This window comes from Triticum aestivum, chromosome 5B, assembly GCF_018294505.1.
Source record: "Triticum aestivum cultivar Chinese Spring chromosome 5B, IWGSC CS RefSeq v2.1, whole genome shotgun sequence".
Lineage (NCBI taxonomy): Eukaryota > Viridiplantae > Streptophyta > Magnoliopsida > Poales > Poaceae > Triticum > Triticum aestivum.
The window spans coordinates 629,908,526-629,919,098 of NC_057807.1; positions in this window are offsets into that span (position 1 = coordinate 629,908,526).

Here is a 10,573-nt window from a genome sequence, read left to right on the forward strand (position 1 = left end):
TGATCCTAAGATCTTACCTACCCAACACTGAAATGCAAAACTTTTATTAGTAACTGCTAAATATACATGTTACGAGGGGTGATAAACAATTAGACAACAAAAGCATCATCCTCCATGTTCCTATCAAAAATTCTTCACCACACACTCACACTGGTACTGATCATGCATGCATCACCTTAGGAGTATATATGCAAGTAGAACCTAAAACAACGGGCACTAAAATTAAGAACAATTCTCTCTCTGTATACGCATATGCTCCTCCTCGTGGGTACTATAGCACCAAGGTCTTGTGCTAGCAGCAGAGCCTTTGATGTCGTAGAACTGTTGTTACTGACGATATGATGATGCAAGTTATACAGAATTATGCTATGTTCACTGCTACAGTACAGATACATGATACTACTAGCCACAAGGCAGTTAGGTAAAACATCAGTATACAAGAAGTTCAAGCAGTGAAACTTGAATAATGCTGCTTGAGAATAGTAGTAAGAAAATGCAACTTAGATACACTGTCATAAGAATAACCCGATAGATCGCTCAAATCTGACAAATCTAGATACCATCCCCATACTGTAAAGTGTGGACTAGCATCATGAAACAACCAGAGATTCAGAACAAGTCCTGGCTCTGAAATCCTTATAATCGAGGGAGGGGTGAACAAACAGCAGTAGCGAAGAGGAGGTAGCCTGTGTTTAGGCCTTTGCTTTCGTTCTTTCAAGTATTGTACTTTATTTTCCCTAAAGAAAAAGCATCGCCTTCTACCTCTTCAAGCATAGATACAGAGTTCAGTGGGTATAGTCTCCAATGTCCAAATGCCAAACACACCACAACTTGTGAAATGTCTCTCTACACAACATATTTAGGGTCAGTCATGCAGAAGAAAATAAAAGAAAAGGAAATAGAGCTAGACAAGCGAACATACAACACAGGAATCTGTACTACTAGTAGTAGCTAGTAAAACACTAGAGGCAAACAGGTATGTAATCTGCGGCTCCGCACAACACAATTCTAGCAAAGCGCAAGTAGAACTCAAGGGCGCATTGTTCTTCACCTTTCTTGCCACTATCGTTGTTACGATTCTCAAGATGACATGGCCAACTATGATATCACCAACCTCTGGCTTATACCTGATAAGGTCGAAGAGAACAAAATGAGCCTTTCGGGTACCAGAACTAATTACAAACTCAATGCTTTACTCCCTGCTCTACAATAAGTCAATTAATGTAACAAGATATAATAAGCCCAGATACCTATAGTTTAAGCCGGCACAAATCATAAACACCCCAGCTCTAATCCAACACACCAATATTTCAGTGTGACACTACAGTACCTCACCAATCACCATGAGAACTGCACTTATCCAATCATCGAGTCAAACTCAAACCCGCTAATTCATTCATAGGCACACCGCTATACTCAGTACAATAGCAACACCACAACATTGCGAGGATTATCCAGCAGGAACACAGAAATGGCATTTGCTGGAAACTGATGCAGCAGCAAAAAGAAGGAAGGCAGGGGGTAATACCTCACCTGGAGCGTCCCCACGTAGACAAGCTTGTTGACCCGCTCCACCACGCCGCACAGCGTCGCCACCACCTCCCCGTCCTGATCCGTCGTACCATGCCCTCTGCACACCAAAAATACACATCCAACCAAATATCAATCTGTCGTCCCTTACCAAGCATGATAGAGAACGATTAGAGAGGGGGAGAGGCGGGAAATTACTTGAGGATGTTGTCCTCATGGTTGCAGGGATGTTATCCTCAACGGTGATGGCGGCGGAGGACGCGGTTGCGGGGGCGAGGGTCTCGAGCTCGTGGAGCGCGGCCTTGAGGCGAACCTTCTGGGTCTGTGATACGTCCATTTTGCATCATGCTTTTATATCGATATTTATTGCATTATGGTCTGTTATTACACGTTATGTCACAATACTTATAGCTATTCTCTCTTATTTTACAAGGTTTATCATGAAGAGGGAGAATGCCGGAAGTTGGGATTCTTGCTGGAAAAGGAGCAAATATTGGTAACCTATTCTGCACAGCTCCAAAAGTCCTGAAACTCCACGAAAGTCATTTTTGGAATTAATAAGAATTATTGAGAAAAGAAAGTACCAGAGGGGGCCCACACCCTGGCCAGGAGGGTTCCCCCCCCTACTGGGTGCGCCCCCTGTCTCCTGGGCCCCATGGTGGCCCTCCGGTGCCCATCTTCTGCTATATGATGGCTTTTACCCTGGAAAATATCATAAGCAAGCTTACGGGACAAAACTCCGTTGCCACGAGGCGGAACCTTGGCGAAACCAATCTAGGGCTCCTACGGAGCTGTTCTGCCGGGGAAACTTCCCTCCGGGAGGGGGAAATCACCATCATCGTCATCACCAACGATCCTCTCATCGGGAGGGGGTCAATCTCCATCAACATCTTCACCAGCACCATCTCCTCTCAAACCCTAGTTCATCTCTTGTATCCAATCTTGTATCCAAAACCACAAATTGGTACCTGTGGGTTGCTAATAGTGTTGATTACTCCTTGTAGTTGATGCTAATTGGTTTATTTGCTGGAAGATCATATGTTTAGATCCTTAATGCATATTAATACTCCTCTGATCATGAACATGAATATGCTTTGTGAATAGTTACGTTTGTTCCTGAGGACATGGGTGAAGTCTTGCTATTAGTAGTCATGTGAATTTGGTATTCGTTCGATATTTTGATAAGATGTATGTTGTCTCTCCTCTAGTGTGTTATGTGAACGTCGACTACATGACACTTCACCATTATTTGGGCCTAGAGGAAGGCATTGGGAAGTAATAAGTAGATGATGGGTTGCTAGAGTGACAGAAGCTTAAACCCTAGTTTATGTCTTGCTTCGTAAGGGGCTGATTTGGATCCACTAGTTTCATGCTATGGTTAGGCTTACCTTAATACTTATTTTGTAGTTGTGGACGCTTGCAATAGGGGTTAATCATAAGTGGGATGCTTGTCCAAGAAAGGGCAGTACCCAAGCACCGGTCCACCCACATATCAAATTATCAAAGTAACGAACGCGAATCATATGAGCGTGATGAAACTAGCTTGACGATAATGCCCATGTGTCCTCGGGAGCGCTTTTCTCATTATAAGAAATTGTCCAGGCTTGTCCTTTGCTATAAAAAGGATTGGGCCACCTTGCTGCACTTTATTTACTTTCATTGCTTGTTACCCGTTACAAATTATCTTATCACAAAATTATCTGTTACCTACAATTTCGGTGCTTGCAGAGAATACCTTACTGAAAATCGCTTATCATTTCCTTCTGCTCCTCATTGGGTTCGACACTCTTACTTATCGAAAGGACTACGATAGATCCCCTATACTTGTGGGTCATCAAGACTCTTTTCTGGCGCCATTGCTGGGGAGTGAAGCGCCTTTGGTGAGTGGAACTTGGTAAGGAAACATTTATATAGTGTTCTGAAATTTTCTGTCACTTGTTATATGGAAACTAATCCTTGGAGGGGGCTTGTTCGGGGCATCTTCACCCCGACCAGTAGAGCAAAGAGTTGCTAGCTAATCCCTTTGCGGGAGATGGAACATTGCATCCCAATTTACACCTTATCTATGTGGATGAAGTTTGTGGATTATTTAAGCTTGCAGGTATTCCTGATGATGTTGTTAAGTGGAAGATCTTCCCTTTATCTTTGAACGGAGATGCATTGACATGGTATAGGCTATGTGATGATACGGGATCTTGGAACTATATACGATTGAAATTGGAATTTCACCGGAAGTTCTATCCTATGCATCTTGTTCATCGTGATCGTAATTATATATATAATTTTTGGCATCGCGAAGGAGAAAGCATCGCTCAAGCTTGGGGGAGGCTTAAGTCAATGTTATATTCATGCCCCAATCATGAGCTCTCAAGAGAAATGATTATTCAAAAAAATTATGCTCGGCTTTCTCTCAATGATCGCACCATGCTCGATACTTCCTGTGTTGGTTCTTATATGCTGAAGACTACTAAATTCAAATGGGATTTATTGGAAAGAATTAAATGCAACTCTGAAGATTGGGGTTCCGATGATGGTAAGGAGTCAGGTATGACACCTAAGTTTGATTGTGTCAAATCTTGTATGGATACCGATGCTTTTCGTGGATTTAGCGCTAAATATGGACTTGACTCTAAGATAGTAGCTTCTTTCTATGAATCTTTTGCTACTCACGTTGATCTCCCTCAGGAGAAATGGTTTAAATATAGTCCTCCTACTGAAGTAAAAGTAGTTGCACCTACTACAGTTGAAGAAAAGACTATCACTTGATCCTATTGTTCCTACTACTTATGTTGAGAAACCACCTTTTCCTGTTAGAATAAAGGATCATGCTAAAGCTTCAACTATGGTTCATAAGAGTAATACTAGAACATATACACCTCTTGAGCAAATTAAAGTTGAACCTAGTATTTCTATGGTTAAAGATCTCTTGGATGATAATATAGATGAGCATGTTATCTACTTCTGTGATGAAGCTGCTAATATTGCAAGACCTGATGCTAAGATACATAGACCTGTTGTAGGCATGCCTATTATTTCTGTTAAAATAGGAGATCATTGTTATCATGGCTTATGTGATATGGGTGCTAGTGCTAGTGCAATACCTATTTCCTTATATAATGAAATTATGCATGATATCGCACCCGCTGAAATAGAAGGTATTGATGTTACTATTAAGCTTGCCAATAGAGATACTATTTCACCAGTTGGCATTGTTAGAGGTGTTGAAATCTTGTGTGGGAAAGTTAAATATCCTGCTGATTTTCTTGTTCTTGGTTCCCCACAAGATAGCTGTTGTCCCATCATATTTGGTAGGCCCTTCTTGAATACTGTTAATGCTAGGACTGATTGCAAAAAGGATATTGTTACAATTGTCTTAGGGGATATGGAACATGAGTTTAATTTTGCTAAGTTCCATAGATAACCTCATGATAAAGAATTGCCTAGTAAGGATGAGATAATTGGGCTTGCTTCTATTGCCGTGCCTCCTACTGATCCGTTAGAACAATATTTGCTAGAACATGAAAATGATATGTTTATGAATGAAAGAAGGGAAATAGATGAAGTATTCCTTCAACAGGGTCCTATTCTGAAACACAACTTGCTTGTTGAAATCCTAGGGGATCCCCCTCCACCCAAGGGTGATCCCGTGTTTGAGCTCAAACCTTTGCCTGATAATCTTAAATATGCTTATCTTGATGAAAAGAAGATATATCCTGTTATTATTAGTGCTAACCTTTCAGAGCAGGAAGAGGAAAGATGATTGAAAACTCTGAAGAAGCACCGTGCTGCTATTGGATATACTCTGGATGATCTTAAGGGCATTAGTCCCACTCTATGCCAACACAAAATTAAATTGGACGAAGGCTCCAAACCAGTTAGAGATCATCAACGACGGTTAAATCCTAAGATGAAAGAAGTGGTAAGAAAGGGGATACTAAAGCTCCTTGAGGCAGGTATAATTTATCCTGTTGCTGATAGTGATTGGGTAAGCCCTGTCCATTGCGTCCCTAAGAAGGGAGGTATTACTGTCGTTCCTAATGATAAAGATGAATTGATTCCGCAAAGAATTATTATAGGTTATAGGATGGTAATTGATTTCTGTAAATTAAATAAAGCTACTAAGAAAGATCATTACCCTTTACCTTTTATTGATCAAATGCTAGAAAGACTATCCAAACACACACATTTCTACTTTCTAGATGGTTATTCTGGTTTCTCTCAAATACCTGTGTCAGAAGAGGATCAATCTAAAACTACATTTACTTGCCCTTTTGGTACTTTTTCTTATAGATGTATGCCTTTTGGTTTATGTAATGCACCTGCTACCTTTCAAAGATGCATGATGGCTATATTCTCTGACTTTTGTGAAAAGATTTGTGAGGTATTCATGGATGACTTCTCCGTTTATGGATCCTCTTTTGATGATTGCTTGAGCAACCTTGATCGAGTTTTGCAAAGATGTGAAGATACTAGTCTCGTCTTGAATTGGGAAAAGTGCCACTTTATGGTTAATGAAGGCATTGTCTTGGGGCATAAAATTTCTGAAAGAGGTATTGAAGTTGATAAAGCTAAAGTTGATGTTATTGAAAGGATGCCATGTCCCAAGGACATCAAAGGTATAAGAAGTTTCCTTGGTCATGCCGGTTTTTATAGGAGGTTCATTAAGGACTTTTATAAAATCTCTAGGCCTCTGACTAATTTATTGCAAAAAGATATTCCTTTTGTCTTTGATGATGATTGTGTAGAAGCATTTGAAATACTTAAGAAAGCTTTGATCACTGCACCTATTGTTCAGCCACCTAATTGGAATTTACCCTTTGAAATTATGGGTGATGCTAGTGATTATGCTGTAGGTGCTGTTCTAGGGCAAAGAGTTGATAAGAAATTAAATGTTATCCAGTATGCTAGTAAAACTCTTGATACTACCTAGAGAAATTATGCTACTACTGAAAAAGAATTCTTGACAGTTGTATTTGCTTGTGATAAGTTCAGACCTTATATTGTTGATTCTGAAGTTACTATTCACACTGATCATGCTGCTATTAAATATCTTATGGAAAAGAAAGATCCTAAACCTAGACTTATTAGATGGGTTCTCTTGCTCCAAGAATTTGACTTCCATATTATTCATAGAAAAGGAGCTGAGAACCCCGTTGCAGACAACTTGTCTAGGTTAGAGAATGTTCTTGATGACCCACTACCTATTGATGATAGCTTTCCTGATGAACAATTAGCGGTCATTAATGCTTCACGTACTGCTCCATGGTATGCTGATTATGCTAATTACATTGTTGCTAAATTTATACCACCTAGTTTCACATACCAGCAAAAGAAAAGGTTCTTTTATGATTTAAGACATTACTTCTAGGATGACCCACACCTTTATAAAGAAGGAGTAGATGATGTTATTAGATGTTGTGTACCTGAGCATGAACAGGAACAGATCCTACGCAAGTGTCACTCCGAACCATATGGAGGACACCACGCTGGAGATAGAACTACACATAAGGTATTGCAATCCGGTTTTTGTTGGCCTACTCTCTTCAAAGATGCCCGTAAGTTTGTCTTGTCTTGTGATGAATGTCAAAGAATTGGTAATATTAGTAGGCGTCAAGAAATGCCTATGAATTATTCTCTTGTTATTGAACCATTTGATGTTTGGGGCTTTGATTATATGGGACCTTTTCCTGCCTCTAATGGATACACGCATATTTTAGTTGATGTTGATTACGTTACTAAGTGGGTAGAAGCTATTCCAACTAGTAGTGCTGATCATAACACTTCTATTAAGATGCTTAAAGAAGTTATTTTTCCGAGGTTTGGAGTCCCTAGATATCTCATGACTGATGGTGGTTCACATTTTATTCATGGTGCTTTTTGTAAATTCTTGCTAAGTATGATGTTAATCATAGAATTGCATCTCCTTATCACCCACAGTCTAGTGGACAAGTAGAGTTGATTAATAGAGAGCTCAAATTAATTTTGCAAAAGACTGCTAATAGATCTAGAAAGAATTGGTCCAAGAAACTTGATGATGCATTATGGGCCTATAGAACTGCATATAAAAATCCTGTGGGTATGTCTCTGTATAAGATTGTATATGGAAAAGCATGTCACTTACCTCTCGAACTTGAACATGAGGCATATTCGGCTATTAAAGAGCTCAACTATGATTTCAAACTTGCTGGTGAGAAGAGGTTATTTGACATTAGCTCACTCGATGAATGGAGAACCCAAGCCTATGAGAACGCCAAGCTGTTCAAAGAAAAAGTTAAAATATGGCATGACAAAAGAATACAAAAGCGTGAGTTTAACATAGGTGATTATGTGTTGCTATTCAACTCTCGTTTAAGATTTTTTGGAGGAAAACTTCTCTCTAAATGGGAAGGTCCTTACGTTATCGAGGAAGTATATCGTTCCGGTGCCATAAAAATCAACAACTTCGAAGGCACAAGTCCAAGGGTGGTGAATGGTCAAAGAATCAAACATTATATCTCAGGTAATCCTATCAATGTTGAAACTAATATTATTGAAACCATAACCCCGTAGGAATACATAAGGGACACTTTCCAAAATGTTTCAGACTCCGAAAAGGAATAGGTATGTGGACGGTAAGTAAACCGACTCCAAAACAGTTCTAATGGCAGTTTTACTCGGTTTTGGAATATTTAAGAATTTAGGTAAATAAGAAGTAGTCCGGGAAGGACACGAGGCCTCCATGAGGGTGGAGGGAACGGCCACCCTTACTGAGCGCGCCCCCTGTCTTGTGGGCACCTCGTGTGCCTCCCGGACTCCGTTTTCTTGCACAATACTTCTTTTGGTCAGTAAAAATTCATTATATAATCTCCTGAAGGTTTTGACCACCGTATCACACAAATATCCTCAGTTTTTGTTTCGAGTTGTTTCTGTTATAGATTTAGAGCAAGATGTCTTCTCAGCAGTCAGTCGGGGAGAGTCGGGTGTCTCACCCGACACCAGGTCCAGGAGCACACAGCGATGCTGAAAGCACAAGTGCTCCTTGGGTGATTTTGGTAATTTATGTCAACATATCTCTTGTTGGACTAACACTTTTACCTAGTATGTTTCAGATAAGTTCAACAATGAAGTGGCATGGACTAGAGGATGTGGAACCCCTTCAAGATGCTAAGGACAAAGGATTGGCTCAAGCTCCAAGCTCAAGACCCTACATTTTCTATTTTAGTGATCCAAGATCACATTGAGTCTATAGGAAAAGCCAATACTATCAAGAGGGGATGAGGTGTTGCTTAATGGATTGCTTGCTCAAAGTGCTTAGTGATATGCTCCAAACCCCTCAACTACTTTCCCACATCCACATATGACCTAAACCAAAAGTCCAATTCGGCCCCACCGATTCTTTCTATCCGGCACCACCGAGTTCAGATGTCATAGCCACTGCCACAAACCCTAGGCAAATTGGTCTCACCGATAGGGATCTCGGTCTCACCGAGATGGGATTGTAATCTCTCTGTATGTATCCATTACCAAAATTGGTTACACCGAGTTTGCGTAATCGGTCCTATCGAGATTACAATGCAAACTCTTTGTTCCTCTTCGTAACATTTCGGTACAACCGAGATGAGCGAATCGGTCCCATCGAGTTTACCTGACCAACTCTCTGGTTAGCTTATTACAAAAATTGGTCTCACCGAGTCTGTGTAATCGGCCTCACCGAGATTACGTTATGCCCTAACCCTAACCATATCGGTCCTACCGAGTTGCATGTCGGTCCCACCGAAAATCCTAACGGTCACATGACTTTCTAAATCGGTCTGACCGAGTTTCATGATTCGGTCCCACCGAGATTGGTAAGTTGTGTGTAACGGTTAGATTTTATATATACCCCTCCACCCACTCTTCATTCCTGGAGAGAGCCATCAGAACGTGCCTACACTTCCAGCATTCATTTTCTGAGAGAGAACCACCTACTCATGTTTTGAGACCAAGATATTCCATTCCTACCATATGAATCTTGATCTCTAGCCTTCCCCAAGTTGCTTTCCACTCAAATCTTCTTTCCACCAAATCCAAATCCTATGAGAGAGAGTTGAGTGTTGGGGAGACTACCATTTGAAGCACAAGAGCAAGGAGTTCATCATCAACACACTTTTTTTGTACTTCTTGGAGAGTGGTGTCTCCTAGATTGGCGAGGTGTCACTTGGGAGCCTCCGACAAGATTGTGGAGTTGAACCAAGGAGTTTATAAGGGCAAGGAGATCGCATACTTCGTGAAGATCTACCCCTAGTGAGGCAACTCCTTCGTGGGCGACGGCCATGGTGGGATAGACAAGGTTAATTCTTCGTGGACCCTTCATGGGTGGAGCCATCCGTGGACTCGCGCAGTCATTACCCTTCGTGGGTTGAAGTCTCCATCAACATGGATGTACGATAGCACCACCTATCGGAACCACGACAAAAACATCCATGTCTCCAATTGTGTTTGCACACTCCAATCCCATCCCTTTACATTCTTGCAAGTTGCATGCTTTACTTTCCGCTGCTCATATACTGTTTGCATGCTTGCTTGATATATATTGTGATTGTCACACTTGTGCCAAAACTCAACTTCAACTTAAAGAAATTAAAAACTATAACTTTTCTTACTTAGTGTCTAATCACCCCCCCTCTAGACACCTCTTCTCGATCCTTTAAATTGGTATCAGAGCTTTGGTCTCCATTGCTTTGGTTTAAACACCATTGGAGGAAGATGGATGAGTCTACATTGGGGAGTCTTAGACATCGAGTGCATATACTTGATGGGGAGTACTTTCATGAGTGGAAAAATGAGATGCTTGTGATTTTCAATGAATATCATTTGAACAAGTAAATTGCTAGCCCTTGTGCACCTCATTTTGATCCCTTGCATCCTACCCTTGATGAGTCAATTGACATGATTCGCAATCTTAGAACTGTTAATCTTATCACTAGAGGCTTGCCTAGAAACTTGATTGGAAGTTTGCCTACTCTTGAGTGTGCCTACACTATATGGAAATTTCTTGAGGAAGGTTTTCCAAATTATTCCTTCA